Raw genomic sequence first — 17,559 nt, 5'->3', positions numbered from 1 at the left:
ACTTTACTATTACATTCTGTTCATTAAGGGATGCTTAACTTTCCTACATCATGTCTTCTTTTAAAAAATTCGTATTTTTTAGAATGTTCTTTCTCTCCATCTGAGTTTTTACAAAGTGTACCTAGTCTTCAAAACTCTGACATATGGCTCCTTTCTCCCTAAAGCCTTCTCATATCATCTTAGTCAGAAAATAACATTCACAGCTCTCTGTGACACTTATTGGATTTTGTCTGATAGCACAAGTGTTTTAAATATGCCTAATACTGTTAACCATAAGCTATATAAAAATTATCTTGGGCACATAGTAATGTTTGGAACAAAGAAAATAGCAAGAGTTATTCAAATAAGTCAGTTAAATTTTGAATATAAATTAACATAAAAATTGGCATAAAAATCCCTCAGGGCATGAAGAATATAAATTTTAATTGAGGGTTTCCATGTTTTTTAGTTTTTAAAAACATGACAGCATCTTATGAATGGTCTAGTAGACCCTAGATCTCTAAGGAGGATTCTTTAAAGGATAAAAATGTAGAAGTGAGAAAATACTGAATATAACTTGGCCAGATAGATGCACACTTAATTCTGGGGGCTTTCTCTGTTTCTGTCTAGTGCTCATATTTGGTAGTTCTGAATTTTCTGCTTTGTGTATATATATGTCCAAAATGATTAAGTCAAATTTGCCTCTTTAGTCTTTTAAAGCATAGTTCAAATTTATTTAATCAGAACTACCTATAGTAAAAGATAGATTTAATGAGGTTTATGTAATGCTACATTAATATAAAAAATTATCTAGTTCTACAGATTGGTTGTGTTTATATATGAAAATCAAGTTTTTCAAATAGTATAGTTACATCAAATGAGTAAAGAGAATGTTTGTGTGTTTTATCCTTACTAAGTAAGAAGAAATAGGATATTTCCTCACTTCTAAATATGTGAGACTCAAATACCTTTTAAAAAGTATTTCAGAAATTTCTGGAGAAAGTGTCTTTGCACAATACTTAATAAATATTTTCAACTAATAAGAAAATTTTAAAAAACTCTTTAGTACTTTGTGCTCTAGGGTCCTTATTGTGATGAGTGTTGAGTATTCTAGAAAGTAGTACACTGTGATAGTGTATCTAAGTGAGGCTCCTAAATGATTTTCATAGTCTCATTAATCTACGTAATATTTCTAGGGGCATTTTCTCACAAACGAAGTATTAACTATTTTTTAAGGTATTTGGAGTAGAAGAAAAGCTTGTCTTTTTCTCATTTGTAATTTCTCATAAAATTTACAAAATCTGAAAATTTCTTATATTTATTGTAATACAGAGCTGCCTATGAGCTCAGTTTTCCTCTCTATTGCCCGTAACAGTAATATAACACTTAGAGAGATGTATATATATATATATATTTTTTAATAGCTTTTTATTGGAGTATAATTGCTTCACAACACTGTGTTAGTTTCTGTTGTACAACAAAGCAAATCAGCCATATGCATACACATGTCCCCATATCCCCTCCCTCTTGAGCCTCCCTCCCCTCCTCCCTATCCCACCCCTCTAGGTCATCACAAAGCACCGAGCTTATCTCCCTGTGCTATGCTTCTACTTCCCACCAGCCGACTCTTTTACATTCGGTAGTGTATATATGTCGATGTTACTCTTACTTCGTCCCAGCTTCACCCTCCCACCCCATGTCATCAAGTCCATTCTCTATGTCTACCTCTTTATTCCTGTCCTACAGCTAGGTTCATCAGAACCAATATTTTTTAGATTCTATATATATGGGTTAACATACAGTATTTGTTTTTCTCTTTCTGACTTACTTAACTCTGTATGACAGACTCTAGGTCCATCCACCTCACTACAAATAACTCAATTTTGTTTCTTTTTATGGCTGAGTAATATTCCATTGTATATATGTGTCACATCATCTTTATACATTCATATGAGAGATGTATATTTTTTGGTTTAATAAATTTAGATTCTTCATAGCTAACTGGATGGTTGTCTGGTAGTTGAGTCGTTAGTTACCTGTCATTAGTTACCTTAATTAGTCATTAGTTACCTTAATAGTACTGACTCCTCTGTGCATATGGAGTTATGTGTACAACCATATGTAAAACAAAGCAAACAAAAACTCAGAATAATTTAATCCAATTTATGCAGACTTACAGACATCAAATCTTCTTTAATGTTAGATAAAGCTTCTGAGAGAAATGGCAGTGGAAGCACAACTAAAGAAAACTTCATTTAAACTCCAATTAGAGAATGACCATTTGACAAGCTTTGCACAATATTCACAAAATAAAACGCAGCTTGAACAAAAGAGATAAAGAAAGGCAGGATGTTCTCCATAGATTTCCCTCATGAACATACTTTAAGCTATGATAAATAAGTGGAAGATATTTTACACGGCTCCCTGGACTGCAACTTGAAGGATTTACAAACAGGGGCCATCAGGAATGGAGAGGCTGGAAGAGCAATTGCAGTGGAGAGGGCCCCCTCCTCTTTTCTTTTTCTCTCTTTCTGTCTCAGCTGCTTAATTATGAGAGATGAGTCCTGGAGGAAAGCCTGTTTGGCAGGTGCAGAGCAGAGGTGAATATCTGCAGAAAAGTAAGCATTGACCTAGAAACATAAAGGAAAAATTTTAAAGCACCTATGAGTTGAGGGATTTATTTTAACCTGCCTTCTAATCAAAGTAACTTACTCACCCAGAAGCAGGGAACAAACTGGCATTTACATAGTAGACTTGGCATAAGGTGCAGAAATAAATTCATACAGGAAAAATATTTCCAGATTATAACTGTCCATATTCCCAGTTCCTTCTATAATAACCTTAGAGAGTTGAGTTATAAAACTACAATAAATGCCATCAAAGCCCTATCCTTCAAATGAATTACAAGGGAAATATTCAATTAGAGTCTGAAGAAAATGAATGAGCCACCCATATGGATAAAGGTTTATAGTAGGCCCAGAATTACCTATAGTACAAAATCGATTCAATGAGGTTTATGTAATGATATGTCATCACAGAAAATTGTCTAGTTCTACAGACTGGTGATGTTAATATATAAAATCAACTTTTCAAATAGAATACCTGTGTTAAATGCCTGAGGAAAATGTTTGGTGGTCATGTTGCAGAAGGATCACTTATGGACCCTATTCTAAATACAGGTATATTACACTCACGTTAGGGATCTAATACAAGATCAAAATTTTTTAAAAATTTATACATTTTGTTAAACTTTTTTACTTATGAATTTGAAAATATTTTCAAGTATTAAAATGATTTTTTAAACTACTCTAGGTAATTCTGACACACAACCAGGTGGTGCCAATTGAGTTCTACTCCCTTCTATTAATAAATTCATGGTAATTTTTTACAAACTGAATAGAAAAATCCTTGTGATGGTTTTTTGTTGTTTTTTTTTTTTTTTTTACTTTTATTTTTGGCTGCGTTGGGTCTTCGTTGCTGCGTGCCGGTTTGCCTCTAGTTGCGGAGAAAGGGGGCTACTCTTCGTTGCCTTGTGCAGGCTTCTCATTGTGGCAGCTTCTCTTGTGGAGCACGGGCTCCAGTAGTTGTGGTGCACAGGCTCAGTAGTTGTGGCGCATGGGCTTAGTTGCTCCGCAACATGTTGGATCTTCCCAGATCAGGGCTCTAACCTGTGTCCCCTGCATTGGCAGGTGGATTCCCAACCACTGTGCCACCAGGGAAGCCACCTTGTGATGGTTTTAACCTGTAAGTGGTCATTAAACTGCTTCACTGTGATCGTGATCCCATAACTTAAATTTCACAGACTACAGTCACTTAAATCAGAGATTGTCCTGGTGAAAAGCAAATGTTATTCTGTAATATATTCCATATGATCATTACTATTCTGCTCACTCCCTTCTCTTTTTTCCCTATAATCTTCCTTGGTTCTTATTTATCTTCTCCCACCACTTCTTTTTTTGTGTACCTTTTTATTCACCTGTATCCTTTGGTGAATAAAAATTTTTCCAATTTTCTCCACAATTTTCCAAGAAAATATGTGAAATTAGAAATTTAGTATCAGAAGTTTGAATATCAAATAGTGCTAAATGTTTCTTTATGAGATATAAACAAACTAAACAGATTTACTAAAATGCTGTCTATAGACCTGGCAGAAGCCTAGGAAAAGGCAATTTATTATTATTTCATAACAAATCAGTAACACCTTCCTCATCTCCCCAGTTACCCATATGTTAGGCCATTAATTGTAAACATTGTGTGTTTCAAAATATATGCCCCATTTTTACACTTAAAAAGTCATGCAGATAGTTATTGGGAAAATAACCAGTACACCTATTATAAAAATGTGGTATCATGTTTATTTTTATGCTGTGTGATTTCCCAGCAGAATAACTGTATAGGTCCTCTATTTTCTGTGACTGTGAGCCATCTATAAGCTGTCACCTTAGTGAAAAATAGATTTTTTTAGAAAAATTTTGTGCAATTCTCAGTGTAGGATGATAACATAGGGACAGAAGAAATCAACAGTAACATTTAAGACACTTCTTAATACTTAAAAAGATTAAGTAACAGATGTTTAAATAAATAGCCAGTTTGAAAATAAAAGATGTGGAATTTACAAAAAAAAATCAAACTCATATTTAGAAAACAGATTGGTGGTTGCCAGAGGCAAGGGGAGAGTGGTGGAGGGTACACGAAATGAGTGTAGGTGGTAAAAGGTATACATTTTCAGTTATAAGATCAGTAATTTCTGGGATGTAATGTACTGTATGGGGACTATAGTTAACAGTGCTATATGATATATTTAAAAGGGGCTAAGAGGGTAGTTCTTTAAAGTTCTCATCACAAGAAAAAAAAGGTGTAACTAATGTGAGGTGATGGATGATGTTAAATAAACTTACTGTGATAATCATCTTGCAATATATACATATATCAAATCATTGTGTTGTACACCTAAAACTAAAACAATGTCATATAACAATTATATTTCAAAAATATAAATATCTAAAATTAAAGAAAAAAAGAAAAGAAACTGAAGTGACCCCTACCATTTAAGTGATTATATTAAATACAGGAATACAATAAGCATCACAGGCAGTTGTTCCCAAGACTAGGTATAAAATCAAAGGTCAAAGTATGATTTAAAAACATTTTTTTTAACTTAACTAAAAACCTCCAGCTTTTCCAAAATATCTAAAATGTTTAATTTTTTTATGTGTGTCATTAAGGAATTCCTCAGAAAAATTTTTCTCCAGAGGAATTTCAAACTTTTAGCTCTGAAATGGACCCCTCAAAAAAAAAAATCCAAACACTTTTGTGAATGGAAAAATTGAAAATTTGAAAACTAAATAGAAATACAAATCTGATTAAGGAATTATAAATGACAGGTAAAATTGTGACAAAAGTACCTAGAAATATTTCTTTTCTTCTTTTATTTTAAAGAAGAGGAATTTTCATTCCTAGGATTTCCTTCCTAGGTAAAATGATATTTAGATTTGAAAATAAATTTTTCTCATAAGATGTTATTTGTTTTTGTTACTTTATCTACTTGTCATGATGTATAGATATAAACTGATGATTAACATTATATATGGGACCTAATTATATACTATCTAATGAACAGTAGTGAATAGGTTCAAAGTTTAATAATACCTTAATTTTAAAATAATAATATTATATTATGGGTTATTGTGAAATTTTCCTTGTGCTAAATGTAAATAAGCCATTAAAAACATCTATGCCTTGGCAATCCCAAAAAGTCATATGAAATTGCAATCACCCTCATGAAAAACTCAATTAAAACTGTAGCTAGTGGGCAATTTCAACATTAAATTTCAATATTTAAATAATCAATAATTATTTTGAACTTTTTAATAAACAATTATTAGATCCTAAACATTTTAAAAGCATGATGTGTGAGTATGGATGTTTTCTTAATTACTATCATTATTGAAATTTCTCAGGTTGCAATGTCATATGTATTAGAAGTTCTTTTATTTTATATAAACTTAGCTGCATTGCAGTTTGAGAAGCACAATTAATCTTCCTACTAATGTGATTTAAACAATGACTTGAAATCCCTGACTCTAATGTTACCTTGTTTGAAATCTTTCTCTTTGAGATGATGGCTAAGTGCACCAGCTTACCAGGTATTATTTTTACTTCTGCAATTCCATGGTAACAAATTATTTTCATCTTACCCAGGGTTTCTCACACAAAGTCCGCTAAAGTAAGGTTGATCACAACACACACTTTGCCCAGTATCTATGTAGAAAAAATATAATTTTAAGAAAAAAGATCTAATAATACATTAAATTGGTTCATGTCTGAATAAACCTAAATAAGAAATGTCAACCTTTAATTTTATATGAATAACTGTTGACTATATAATAAGTAAACATATTTATGTTTATTCAATATATTTAAGTGATGTAGTAAAATTATTTTTCATAAAGGCTATATATAAGTAGAAATAAATCTAACAAAATGACAAAACTTCATATTTAGAATTAAAATATAGAATAATGTTCATATGTGGACTTAACATAGAAATTTTTTTAAGTTGAGCTCAAAAATAATTCAAATTTTTACAGTGAGAGTCAAACTCTATCTGTGAATTCAGTTTTATAAATATCAAGTCTAAAGCAGAGCAAGACTGTCCTTATTTGTACTTCAGTTAATTTTGCTTTAACTTTTACTTTTTAATTTCAGAGAGTTGAGGTAGTAATTTATAACTTCTTTGTTTTTCATATGATAAATGTAAAATAAAGTTATAGTCTTTATTAGATTTTTAATGTTTGTATGTTATTTCATTATGTATCTATACATAATTCACTAAATCATTTTTCTTTCTTTGGATGTATACACTATTTCATTCAATATTTTTCGTTTACTGGCAAGATTGTGATGGCTTCTTTTTGAAGCTTACAATTATTAGTTTGTTGTTATTGCTTTGTTATTCCAGGATGTGGGATATCAGGGTCAACTAATTTGAACTTTTAGCATGTCATTCCAAATGATATTACATTATATATTTTCAGAGTTGAAAGTGCAAGATGTCTCACAAGTTTAACTGAGCAAACAAGCTCACTGCAGTTTTTGTTCAATATGCTGAAGTCCAACTGCTTCATCTAGCTGGATGTTATACAGTGTGATAAAACAGGAACAAATTATATGGATCCAGCTATTACACTCCACAGGGTTTCTCCTCAGTATCAGAATACATACATGTATCTAACTCTGACCATTGTTTGAGAAAGTGAATGATCTTCAGATGGCAGCAGGCTAAACTGTGTAGGAAAATTTTAGAAAAATGAAGTCATACGTATAATAAAGCTGGAACTTCTATAACTTTCTAATTTTACTCATGGCTAACAAGAAATAGGTTTGAGGAACCACAGTTTGTCATTTTCTCCAATAGGCATTATTTGCATGGGGAAGTGATATAAATAATGTACTCTGAGACAATAGCACATGTGACATGGAATGGGATTTGATCTTTAACAAGGAATTGTAAGTTTTACCCTTTTAGGGAAAAAATAATATTTAATACATTTAATGAGCTATATATTATAATACCTTTGCAGAAGAAAAAAAAACTTGGTTTTTTTTTTCTGAAATCTTTTAAAAATATTTACAGAGATAGTGTGGAGAGATCCCATGTATCCTTCACAACATCATCTAATGTTAACACCTTACATAACCTTGGTACATTTATTGAAACTAAGATATTAACATTGGTACAATACCATGAAGGAAAAAATAGACTTCGCTCAAAGTTCACCAGTTTCTGCAATAATGTCCTTTTTCGATTCTAGTATACAATCCATGATACTGTGTTGCTTTTAGTTGTCAGGACTCAGTCTCCTAAAACCTGTGACCATTTATCAGGTTATTTATTTTTTTTTTTTGGTGCTTCATGACTGACACTTTTTGAAAAGCACTGGTCAGATTTTTTTTCAGATGTCTATAAATTTAGATTTGTTTCATGTTTTGTCATGATTAGACTGGGTTTACATGTTCTGGACAAGAATACTAAATAGCTGATGTGATTTTCTCTTTGCATCTTATCAGGAGGCATATGATACCAACATGACTTATGTGTAATCCTGATCACTTGGTAAAGGTACCCTTATTTTTAAAGATAAATTCATTTCAATGGAAACAGTTCACATTTTATAATGGAGACATACAATTCAATGATACAAGCAGCATTTTGATTAAAATCACAAAAATTTCAGATGATAGTTCTCTACTGTTAATGTACTATTACACTGTAAACACTGAAAATTGTCTGAATTGTCTATTAGAGGCTGATACATTTATATAACTAGCTATGAAATATTTTCCTGTTTTGTATCTTTATAAGTTGGAAATGTCTCCATAGCCTATTGAATAAAATATTATCTGAGGGTAAACAGAAGTTTGTTAACTAATTTACTGCAATTAACCTAATTACTAGATTAACTGTTATTCTTCACAGTCTGTGAAACCTACTGATTCCTAGAGCATGATGCTCAAGCACATGTGCTGGTGATAATGCTGTACTATACCCACTCACGTCTTCTACTTGTTGAGTTGAATGCTTACCAAGGGTCTATCTTATTTCTTCCCAAGTGAGTTCATACAACTGAATCTGTTATAGTGTGATATAAATTCATTAAATATTATGTACATCTAAGATTTGCAATGAAGGTGATGATTATAATATAAGCAATCCACCAAAAATTATTTCAAATTCAATGTGAGTAAGATACTGTAAATGAGAAAATTCTTTGAATTTTAGGACAATTCTGTTATAAGAATGCTAAGAAAATGCACAATTTATAGATCTATCTTAAAGAAAAGAAACTGGGAAATCATAAGTAGAGTAAAAAAATATATGGGATACAAATAATTATCAATGAAAAGAACTTAACTTCTATATCAAAATATTGGCAAGTGAAAACACATTCAGGTAGTATAAGCTCAAATTGTTAAAAAATTGTTAAAAATTCTTGCCTTGCTTAAACAAAAGTTAAGTATGGGTACATGCTTGAAATACTTAATACTTACTTATTCTCCCATTCATTTGCCCACCCATTTTAAAAATAAATATTACTTATTATCTATTGTGTGGCACTGTGTTCAACATTAGAAAAAATTGTGTTAACATGGCCAAAACATTCACTTGAAACACATAATTTATTAGAAAATATTAAATGATATAATTCAAAATTAGAGTTTTATAAGAATACAGAATAACAAGGAAGAATATAAATGAGTTATGAAATTTACACTGTGGGTCAGAATGGTCTTTCATAGAATGATTATTATATTTGAAACCAAAGAAAACTAGGAATTAGTTAATAAAATAATGAAGGAAAGAAGCTGAGAAAATAAAGTGGAAGGCCCTGAATGAGGAGAAATTTTTGGTCATTTGTGAGACTGGAAGAAGGGCTTTGTATATGGAGTAGTGCTTAGGTGAAGACTGGAAGAGTACTACAGAAGGAACACTGCCTGTGAGGAAGACTAGACAAACAGTTCAGAAGACTACTGCCTGTTGTAAAAATTGGAAAAGCACTATGGATGAAGCATTGACCAAGGAGAAAAAGAGAAGAATACTGTGAATGGAGCACACCTATGGTGAAGAATCCATAAACACAATGGACGGTAATGAAGGAAAGAGCACTAAGGATGAAGCTCTGACCATGGTGAAGCAAGAAAAAGCAGTACAGATGGAGCAGTGCCTGTGGTGAAAAATGGAAGACCATTATAAACAGAGCTTGTGGTTATGAGCACAAGAGTGCTGTACAATAGGAGGTGCCTGTGGAAAGAAATAGAAAAGCACTATAGATGGATAAGTGCCTGTGGTGAAGAATGGGAGAATGGTATGGATGGAGCAGAACCTGTGAGAAAGGACAGGAGAGCCCTAAGTTTGTTGCTTTGCCTTTGATGAGCACAGTGGGCAAAGCACTACCTATGGTGAGAAATGGAAGAGCACTATAGTTAAGACATAGACTCTTTTGGAAAAATGATGAATTTAATTGCACTAAAATTAAGATCTTCTATTCATCAATATATAATTAATAAATGAAATGACCAGCCAAAAACTTAGAGTAAATAATTGCAGATTTTTCATAAACTTACTTTCAGTATTAGATAAAGTGCTAGTGGTTTCCAGAATATTAAAAAAAAATTACCAAATCATGAATAAATACACACATAAACCAAAAAAAAATGGGCAAAAAAATTACACAGACATTACCAAGTAGGAAGTATACATGGCCAAGGAACACATTAAAAAATCATTCAATCTCATTAATAATCAGGAAATGAAACCTCAAAACTATAGACAAAAATTACAAATGATGTATAACACTAAATTATGTCAATGATAGAGATCTACCCTGAACTCTCTTGAACGTTGCTATTGGAAGTATTTTGAAAACAAGGTGGCATTAAGTAATAAAAGTTGATTATTTTCATTCTATATAATCCAGCTGTTGCAATCCTAGGCATATAACCTAGAGAAAGTCTTGCCCGTGTACATGGAGAAACCTTTAAAATAATATCCAGAGCAGCATTTCTTGTATTATAAAAGTCCATCAATATTAGACTGGTAAAAAAGAATTGTGATATAGTCACAAAATGAAGTAAAGTAAGGCAATAACAATTAATGAATGCTACATACCACATCTATCAGTACAGACAAATCCAGTCACTGTTGAGGAAAGGAAGGAAGGCATGAAATAAACCTTACATTCTGTAAGGTCTTGCCAGGAGCTCCATGGACTCTCTCCTCAGGAAAATAAACATAACTGATGAAAAGTAAACAATTATCTAGATTCTCATACAGACCTATGGGCATAAACCACATGTAGAAACGTTTAGTCAAGAACATCTACTAAATCTCAGGAAGAATAGTAACTGTGCAGCACTTGTCATAACCACTCTACTTTATGTGCTACACCCCCAGCTCAGCATAATAGAAGTGCCACACTGGACGACTGTGGAACTTCCACTTTCCCAGCTCAGTGTTGATGCTATCTCCCCAGAAGAGGCAGGCTGTCAGCATTTTTCATTTCTCCATTCTCACACACCAAGAGTTCAGAGGCTTCCTTTACCCATCTAGCCTACATGTGTAGGTTGAAAGTCCTGCCCCAGGAGTGGGAAGTTGAGAATACTGAGATGCCTATCACCTTTGCCTTCACTAGTTTGTGTGGCAGAAGCTCCACACCAGGGTGGTAAGTTGAGAAGACTAGAGGCTGCCACCTCTGCCTCCACCCAGCTCCATGCTCTTCAAGCAGGGGTGTCACTCCAAGAAAGACAGGTGACTGTTCATATCCCCAGCTCTGGAGCAGAGGTGTAGAAATTTAGCCCAGAGAGAGAGGCTGGCTATATGAACAGAGATCTCTGAAGGTTTCCCTAAGGGAACTGACTTTATTTGTTAAGCAATGAACAGGAAGCTGGTAGCTCCAAGAGAGCAACAAGCTAAACTGTAGGCCAGTTAATATACTGGAAAGAATCAGGGAAAGATACAGCTAAGAAGAGCTCTCCTGTAGCCAGAACAAATTTCATAGATTTGTCTCAAAAACACCCCTGAAAAATATCCTTAATTTAATTGGAGCCTAATGTGTAGCAATTTATGCTCCGGGGCTTTGTCAAAAATAATAGAGAGCCAGCTATTAGTGGAACCTAACTGTTGGTGTGATACCAAGAAAGGCCTACAGCTTGACAGAAGATCAGGGAAAGAGGCAGCCCAAGATAGCCTGCTAGAACCACTGTTGTCCTTCGGTAACTGACATGTGCCCAAGGCTATACTCTAGCAGTGAGATGAGAGATAGAAAAGAATTTTAATAACTTGAAAACATAATGACCAAATACCTCCCAAATTTGAGGAAAGACCTTAATCTACACATCCAAGAAGCTCAACCAACTCTTAGTAGGATAAAAGGAAATAAATCACACTTAGATAAATTAACAAAAGATAAATATTTTTAAGAACATCTTTAAAGCAGCAATTCCTTGTGCTAATTATGTACAAGGGAATTCCAATAAGGTTAACTGTCATAAACAGTGGAGGTCAGAAGGCAGTGTGAAGACATATTCAAAGTGTTGAAAACAAACAAACAGACCAAGTCAATCGCAAATCATATCGAATAAAATTATCTTTCAAAAATGAATATGAAATAAATTGCAAGATAAACAAAAACTGAGAGATTTCCAAGCTAGCAGGTGATACTTACAGGAAACAGCAAAAAATGTTCTTCAGGTAAAAGAAAATTACCCCAGACTAATTCAAACCCATGCCAAAATTTTTAACTAATTTAAAGTTTTTTAATTATAAAAATTTAACAGCCAGTAAAAATGCATATTTCTTCTCCTGTATTGTCTTACCTGATTTAAAAAGCAATTATATAAAACAATATGTATAGAATTGCATCATGGGACCTATAACATTTAGAAATGGAATGCATTTCACAATAACTGAACATGGCATGCAGCTATTGGAGTAAGGAATGACACCAGATAGTAAATCAAATTCACAGGAACAGTGAATCAAGTGGTTAGGAATCAGCACTTTCACTACCAGGGAGAGTTTGATCCCTGGTCTGGGAAGTAAGATCCTGCAAGCCATGCAGCCCAGCCAAAAACAAAAGAAAATTCACAGTAACAAATAAGAAACCCAGAAATGGTAAATAAGAAGGGTAATATGGCTCCAATGGAAGATGATGGAAGAGGAGAACCTGGGGTTCACTACTCCCCACGAGTACATCAGAAATACATCTACAAGTGGAAAAATTCACACAAAGCACCTGCTGAACATTAGCAGAGAACCTCAGACACATAAAAGGACAAGAAAAATCTCTCGAGTAACAAGGTAGGATGAAGGAGAGAAAGGGAAGAAAAAGAAAGCAGGAAATGGGATGGGATCTGCACCCCTGGAGGGGGAGCTGAAAGAGAAGAGAGGTTACTGCACCCAGGGAGGACCCCTCACCAGTGGCAAAATACACTGAAATAGAGGGGGTGCTTTGGGGGCTATAGGAAGAAAGTACAGTGTCTGGTTTCTGGTAGGCAGGACAGAGCAAGACTTGCACAAATGGTCTTTACCACAACCCTGCATGCCCCAGCCTGAGATGGGTGTCTGCCAATGTGGTCAGGGGCTGGGTGTTGAAGCTTGGGGTAAGAGAGTGGACCCCGGGAGAGGACTGCTGTTGGCTATGTGGAGACGGCCTGAAGGGACAGGATTGAAGAGCTCCACAGCCGGGATGTTCCTGGAGGAAGTGCACACTGCCTTGGAAGCAAGGGCCATTGTTGAGTGATGTGCAAGGGCCAGAGACACCATCGTGGCCTCTCTCCCCAAATGCCAGCCCTTGCCTCCATGGGCACTGCAAGGGATTCCCAACAGACTGAACACATGCACCCCAGTCATTGCCACCTTGTCTCCCTCCTGCCTGAGCAAGCATGGGCGCCCCAATCAGTCACCACCTCTGGCCCCTCCCACCTAAGCGAGCAAGCTCGACTAGCCAGGTAGCAGAAACCTGAGGGTGGCCTACACACAGACGTGGGGCTGAAACCAAAGCTGAGTCCCAGGGGCTGTGCCACTAAGAAAGAAGAACTGAAATCTCTCCATGCAGCTGCACAAGTAGCGGATTAAACCCCCACAATCAGTCTGGTATATCCAATGCTTGCAGAACATCTGAATGGAAAATGAGGGCTCCCTCAAATGAGACTGGTCTAGCTTTTGCAGCTGTGTACTTTGGGGGCATGTACACATGGGAGTTGGGCTGGTCAGAGTCTCAGCCGCCCCCACAGTGCCCATAGCAGGTCCAGAGAACTATCTAGAGGTCTTGGAGAGTCTCCTGGGGAGGTGGGGGTTGGTTGTGGGTCACCGTGGGGGCAAAGACACTGATAATGGGGACCCCAGGGAAAAATTTTTCTTTTGTTTTCTCTTGTTGTTGTTGTTTTAATTTTTAATTTTTTTTTACTATCAGTCATCAATTTTATAAATATCACTTTATACATGTCAATCCCAATCGCCCAATTCAGCACACCACCATCCCCACCCCACAGCAGTTTTCCCCCCTTGGTGTCCATACGTTTGTTCTCTATATCTGTGTCTCAACTTCTGCCCTGCAACCCGGTTCACCGGTACCATTTTTCTAGGTTCCACATACATGCGTTAATATACAATATTTCTTTTTCTCTTTCTGACTTACTTCACTCTGTATGACAGTCTCTAGATCCATCCACGTCTCAAAAAATGACTCAATTTCGTTCCTTTTTATGGCTGAGTAATAGTCCATTGTATATATGTACCACAACTTCTTTATCCATTTGTCTGTTGGTGGGCATTTAGGTTGCTTCCATGGCCTGGCTATTGTAAATAGTGCTGCAGTGAACATTGGGGTGCATGTATCTTTTTGAATTACAGTTTTCTCTGGGTATATGCCCAGTAGTGGGATTGCTGAGTCATATGGTAATTCTATTTTTAGATTTTTAAGGAACGTCCATAATGTTCTCCATAGTGGATGTATCAATTTACATTCCCACCAAGAGTGCAAGAGGGTTTCCTTTTCTCCACACCCTTTCCAGCATTTGTTGTTTGTAGATTTTCTGATGACGCCCATTCTAACTGGTGTGTGGTGGTACCTCATTGTAGTTTTGATTTGCATTTCACTAATAATTAGTGATGTTGAGCACCTTTTCATGTGCTTTGTGGCCGTCTGTATGTCTTCTTTGGAGAAATGTCTATTTAGGTCTTCTGCCCATTTTTGGATTGAGGTGTTTGTTTCTTTGATATTGAGCTGAATGAGCTGTTTATATATTTTGGAGATTAATCCTTTGTCCATTGATTCATTTGCAAATATTTTCTCCCATTCTGAGGGTTGTCTTTTCGTCTTGTTTATGGTTTCCTTTTCTGTGCAAAAGCTTTGAAGTTTCATTAGGTCCCACTTGTTTATTTTTGTTTTTATTTCCATTACTCTAGGAGGTGGATCAAAAAAGATCTTGCTGTGATTTATGTCAAAGGGTGTTCTTCCTATGTTTTCCTCTAAGAGTTTTATAGTGTCCGGTCTTACATTTAGGTCTCTAATCCATTTTGAGTTTATTTTTGTGTATGGTGTTACGGAGTATTCTAATTTCATTCTTTTACATGTAGCTGTACAGTTTTCCCAGCACCACTTATTGAAGAAACTGTCTTTTCTCCATTGTATATCTTTGCCTCCTTTGTCATAGATTAGTTGACCATAGGTGCGTGGGTTTATCTCTGGGCTTTCTATCTTGTTCCATTGATCTATATTTCTGTTTTTGTTCCAGTACCATATTGTCTTGATTACTGTAGCTTTGTAGTATAGTCTGAAGTCAGGGAGTCTGATTCCTCCAGCTCCGTTTTTTTCCCTCAAGACTGCTTTGGCTATTCGGGGTCTTTTGTGTCTCTATACAAATTTTAAGATGATTTGTTCTATTTCCGTAAAAAATGGCATTGGTAATTTGATAGGGATTGCATTGAATCTGTAGATTGCTTTGGCTAGTAGAGTCATTTTCACAATGTTGATTCTTCCAATTCAAGAACATGGTATATCTCTCCATCTGTTGGTATCATCTTTAATTTCTCTCATCAGTGTCTTATAGTTTTCTGCATACAGGTCTTTTGTCTCCCTAGGTAGGTTTATTCCTAGGTATTTTATTCTTTTTGCTGCAATGGTAAATGGGATTGTTTCCATAATTTCTCTTTCAGATTTTTCATCATTAGTGTATAGGAATGCAAGAGATTTCTGTGCATTAATTTTGTTTCCTGCAACTTTACCAAATTCATTAATTAGCTCTAGCAGTTTTCTGGTGGCAGTTTTAAGATTCTCTATGTATAGTATCATGTCATCTATAAACAGGGACAGTTTTACTTCTTCTTTTCCAATTTGTATTCCTTTTATTTCTTTTTCCTCTCTGGTTGCTGTGGCTAGGACTTCTAGAACTATGTTGAATAATAGTGGTGAGAGTGGACGTCCTTTTCTCGTTCCTGATCTTAGAGGAAATGCTTTCAGTTTTTCACCATTGAGAATGATGTTTGCTGTGGGCTTGTCATATATGGCCTTTATTATGTTGAGGTAGGTTCCCTCTATGCCCACTTTCTGGAGAGGTTTTATCATAAATCGGTGTTGAATTTTGTCAAAAGCTTTTTCTGCATCTATTGAGATGATCATATGGTTTTTATTCTTCAGTTTGGTAATATGGTGTATCACATTGATTGATTTTCATATATTGAAGAATCCTTGCATCCCTGGGATAAATCCCACTTGGTCGTGGTGTATGATCCTTTTAATGTGTTGTTGGATTCTGTTTGCTAGTATTTTGTTGAGGATTTTTGCATCTATATTCATCAGTGATATTGGTCTGTAATTTTCTTTTTTTGTAGTGTCTTTGTCTGGTTTTGGTATCAGGGTGATGGTGGCCTCATAGAATGAGTTTGGGAGTGTTCCTTCCTCTGCAATTTTTTGGAAGAGTTTGAGAAGGATGGGTGTTAGCTCTTCTCTAAATGTTTGATAGAATTCACCTGTGAAGCCACCTGGTCCTGGACTTTTGTTTGTTGGAAGGTTTTTAATCATAGTTTCAATTTCATTACTTGTGATTGGTCTGTTCATATTTTCTGTTTCTTCCTGGTTCAGTCTTGGAAGGTTATACCTTTCTAAGAATTTGTCCATTTCTTCCAGGTTGTCCATTTTATCGGCATAGAGTTGCTTGTAGTAGTCTCTTAGGAGGCTTTGTATTTCTGCGGTGCCTGTTGTAACTTCTCCTTTTCATTTCTGATTTTATTGATTTGAGTCCTCTCCCTCTTTTTCTTGATGAGTCTGGCTAATGGCTTATCAATTTTGTTTATCTTCTCAAAGAACCAGCTTTTAGTTTTATTGATCTTTGCTATTGTTTTCTTTGTTTCTATTTCATTTATTTCCGCTCTGATCTTTATGATTTCTTTCCTTCTGCTAACTTTGGGTTTTGTTTGTTCTTCTTTCTCTAGTTTCTTTAGGTGTAAGGTTAGATTGTTTACTTGAGATTTTTCTTCTTTCTTTAGGTAGGCTTGTATAGCTATAAACTTCCCTCTTAGAACTGCTTTCGCTGCATCCCATAGGTTTTGGATCATCGTGTTTTCATTGTCATTTGTCTCTAGGTATTTTTTGATTTCCTCTTTGATTTCTTCAGTGATCTCTTGGTTATTTAGTAACGTATTGTTTAGCCTCCATGTGTTTGTGTTTTTTACGTTTTTTTCCCTGTAATTCATTTCTAATCTCATAGCGTTGTGGTCAGAAAAGATGCTTGATATGATTTCAATTTCCTTAAATTTACTGAGGCTTGATTTGTGACCCAAGATGTGATCTATCCTGGAGAATGTTCCGTGTGCTCTTGAGAAGAACGTGTAATCTACTGTGTTTGGATGGAATGTCCTATAAATATCAATTAAATCTATCTGGTCTATTGTATCATTTAAAGCTTCTCTTTCCTTATTTATTTTCATTTTGGATGATCTGTCCATTGGTGTAAGTGAGGTGTTAAAGTCCCCCACTATTATTGTGTTACTGTCAATTTCCTCTTTTATAGCTGTTAGCA

General features: G+C 35.0%; 1 long non-coding RNA gene across 1 annotated transcript in view; it reads left to right on the top strand.

Moving 5' to 3' along the window:
* Positions 1 to 17,559, top strand: part of LOC309647945 — a 1,188,245-nt gene that overhangs the window by 342,148 nt on the left and 828,538 nt on the right. The gene's annotated exons all lie outside the window — the stretch shown is intronic.

The sequence above is a fragment of the Balaenoptera physalus genome (genome assembly GCF_965194825.1).
Source record: "Balaenoptera physalus genome assembly, chromosome: 18".
NCBI lineage: Eukaryota > Metazoa > Chordata > Mammalia > Artiodactyla > Balaenopteridae > Balaenoptera > Balaenoptera physalus.
This window is presented reverse-complemented; position numbering and strand designations above follow the sequence as displayed.